We start from the raw sequence: 3803 nt of genomic DNA, 5'->3' as shown, positions 1-3803 counted from the left end.
TCAGGACTTGTTGAAGAAAACAGAAATGTTGGATTCCAAACCTGCAGCCACTCCTTGTTTGCCTTACAATAGGCTTCTTAAGGATGATGGACAACCTTTTAACAATCCAGCACTATACAGGAGTATCGTTGGGGCCTTGCAGTATCTTGTATTTACCAAGCCTGACATTGCCTTTTCGGTTCATCAAGTTAGTCAGTTTATGCAGGTTCCAATGATCTCTCACTTCACTGCAGTTAAAAGAATATTACGATATCTTAAAGGTTCTCTAAATCATGGCATTAGTTACAGTAGTGGAGAGTTGATCCTAAAGGCTTTTAGTGATGCTGACTGGGCAGGAGACCCTAATGATCGACGGTCAACTACTGGCTTAGTGGTATTTCTTGGAAATAATCCTATTTCTTGGTCTTCTAAGAAGCAACAGACTGTGTCTAGGTCGTCAACTGAGGCAGAGTACAGGGCGTTGTCATCCACTGCTGCCGAGTTAGATTGGGTGCAGCAACTTCTTACTTTTTTGAAAATCAAACTCGAGTATACTCCTGTTTTGTTTTGTGATAATATGTCTGCCATTGCACTATCCTTTAATCCTGTGCAACATCAACGGACAAAACACATTGAAGTGGATGTTCATTTTGTCCGCGAAAGAGTGGCCAACAAGAAACTCCTTGTGCAGTTTGTTTCCTCCTCAGAACAGTTTGCTGATATACTCACTAAAGGTCTTAGTTCACCATTGTTTACTACTCATTGCTCCAACCTCATGCTTGGGTCATCCCAACCTGAGCTTGAGGGGGGATGTAAGAGTATATAACTGAATCATTTAGATTGTGCCATCTGTCATTAATACAGTGGCTAGATTGAAGGATACGATTGGGATATTCTAGCTATAACAAGATCAAGATAGTATATAGCTATTATTCTGTAAGAAGATTGTAAGTCGAAAAAGTAATAAAGAAAATAATATCTCTTTCTTTCTCTAAAGTCTTCTCTCGTCTCTTTTCTTCTCTCTTAAGCTTTCTTTCTTCTTGTGTTCTATGTTAATGGCTTCCATCTGATATGGTTAACAAGTTGCACATCCGCACACCCCCATCATACGCTGCTATGCACCTCATTGGAAGAGCGTCCCACTCATTCCTGATACGGTGTCTATAACAGGTAGATAAAGTAGCACTAGCACTCTTGTCGATCATGAACGGATCCAACTGAATAAGAATGACATCATCATCGCCCATCCAATACAGCATTCGTTTGGAAGCAACGCCAGTACAGACACTCATCATTTCCAAAGTAAAGTTGTACGCGGATGTTACAGTTCTCTCGGATCTTACAGTTGTCTCCTTCCATTCACCAGTCTCAGAAGAGAAGATCTGCACTTTGAATGTGCAGAAATCTCTCATGTCGATGAGTTTGAAGTTGCTGAAATCTATTATTTCCTTGTCCTCGTCATCGGCATCATCAGGATCCATTAATCTCACAACCCTGCACCTATAATCCGCATTAAGCTGGATCAATCTCCTGGCTGATAATCTTCCTTGTTGTTATAGTAGGGAAGATCACAGATGAATCCCACTAGTACAAACTCGCACACTTGTGGTGGGGGAGGAAGAGGAACCCACTGGATTGTATATGGATTGCAGATGTAGTAATCGCGCTTAAACTCGCTTGCGCAGCACAGAACTAAGTCATTATATGTACCTACCACAACTGGCTCTTGTCTCAAACCATGGAAACTCACAAGTCTTTGGAAAAGCTGATTCAACGGTTGAGAGGACGGCGACATTCTTCTAAGGAATTCCTCCCCTTTTGTATCTATTGCAGTAGTTATTGGCTTTTGGTTACGGTCCCTTTGGAGGTATAGAAAACGGCCCATAAAATGAGTATCCGAAATGAGAGTGCACCAACGCTTGGAAACGCACTTGCATTGTGAAACGGACTTATAGGAAGGAAGTCGACAAAAGATTTCAGCCAATAAAGAGTCCGGTAGATCATCAATATTGCTGTTCATGAATTTTGATGATGGCCAACTTGATGTTGTTGCTGATGCTAAAGAATGCCCTCTTCTTGAGTGACAAATATTAACCGAGGGCGGTACTGCTCTAGGGGATGACTGGCTTATTCTACTGCGGCCACTCTTCGCACCAATAGTACTGCTATGGCCTCTCATGGCAGGATGCATAATTAAAGTCAGGCTGTCGGCTTCCGAGGGTATTCTATGCCCGAAACTGCACAAGATATACAAAAATTAGGACCGACATAAACACCTTTTCGTTCAAGAACACACACACACACAAAAGAAAAAAGAAAAAGAGGAAGAGATAGGTACTAGGGTACTGAAAAACTAGTGCATTGTACCTAATAAAGAAGCAAAATTTTGATCGGCTGTGCAATTCACGGCCTTGCTGCGAGAATGTCGTGTGTGGATATGGACCGCCAACTGCACCAGCAATCTGCAACAATGTAATAAGCAAAGGAAAAACGAACACCAACTGTGGAGCCAAAAATAACCATAAGGCGACATGTGGATTTTTGGGTAAAAGAGGACAAAAATACCCTTGAGGCATACCGGAATTCCTACGCGCGAGCAGCGGACAATCATCCGTCAATCAAGTCAAAAGTGTCCAAAATAGGTAACAAATTCAAAGATATTCTCATCCATCCTCATCTTAGGTAATTATTTTATAACCTACATAATATTCCATTTAAGTGGATGTTAAAATAATATTCCATTTAAGTGGAGGTTAATTGGCTAATTAATGGATTAATTAATCCATTAATCACCAATTAAATCATCCATTACACCCCAAAAAATACCTTAGGGCCGGCCACTCTTTCTTCCAAAGAGGGCCGGTCATGCTCTATAAATAGGACTTCATTTTCTCTAAAAAGTTGGTTCCAACACTCTTGCAAAACTCCCAAAAAGCTTTCTAAATATTTTTCTCTCTAAATTCAAACTTTGGCATAAGAGGTTCTTCGGCCAAAGGCTCCCCCATCCATCGTGGGCGCGTGAGGCTTTTAGCCTTAACCAAAGGTATTAGTTATTCTGTAGGTGCTATTTTGTCCAAGATCAAGGAGGAAGAAATTTGCATCCACAAATTGGTGCTTTCATTGAGAGAAGAGTCACACACTCGTAGAAGACTCCTTCATCAAAAGGTTTTTCTATTTTCTTGTCCATTTGTAGATTTTTCGTACATTCTTATTATTAGAATTTTTTATTTGCAAAGATTCTTTGATAAAACGTAAAAGAGATATACAATGGCAAGAAATTTAGAAAATTCCACGAAAATTTCAATATTCAAGAAATGGGACCACAGCGATCCACGAGGCTAAATGTGATCATATGAGCGGCACCATCGCTACGAGGCTCCACCATGGCAACCACCGCGATGGCCACCATGGTCACCACTACCCGTTGCAAGGTCCATGGCACCGCTACAACGACCCGAGCCATGCCATCCAAGGCTCACGGCACCAAGGCCACGGCCCAAGCCATGTCACTCCAAGCCCAACGTGAACTCAACGCGTTGCCAAGCCGAGCCCAAGCTTTGCACCCATGTGCATCACACTCCGAGCAGCCTACTCCCGCCGAGTAGCCCACTCTCGTGGCCTAGCCTGCTCCCGCCGAGCAGCCCACTTTCACGGCCCAACCTGCTCCCACCGAGCAGCCCACTCTCATGGCCCAGCTTGCTCATGTCGAGCAGTTCACTCTCATGACACAGCTTGCTTCCGTGGTCCAACCTGCTTCCGCAGCCCAGTCTGCTCCTATGGCCTTCTAAGTAGCCTAAATCGATCCAAGATTAGTTCAATTATCC

At 42.9% G+C, this 3803-nt stretch overlaps 1 long non-coding RNA gene across 1 annotated transcript; it reads right to left on the bottom strand.

The window, feature by feature from the left end:
• Nucleotides 1-1804: 1804 nt before the first annotated feature.
• Nucleotides 1805-2266, bottom strand: LOC114824421 (uncharacterized). Its single transcript, XR_003772737.2, has 2 exons — nt 2087-2266; nt 1805-2018 (listed from the first exon to the last, which is right to left on the bottom strand). It is a non-coding gene; the product is annotated as an uncharacterized lncRNA (long non-coding RNA).
• Nucleotides 2267-3803: the final 1537 nt, after the last annotated feature.

This window comes from Malus domestica, chromosome 04, assembly GCF_042453785.1.
Source record: "Malus domestica chromosome 04, GDT2T_hap1".
NCBI classification, from domain to species: domain Eukaryota; kingdom Viridiplantae; phylum Streptophyta; class Magnoliopsida; order Rosales; family Rosaceae; genus Malus; species Malus domestica.
Note: the sequence above shows the minus strand (reverse complement) of the source record. Positions and strands in the feature narration are given on the sequence as shown.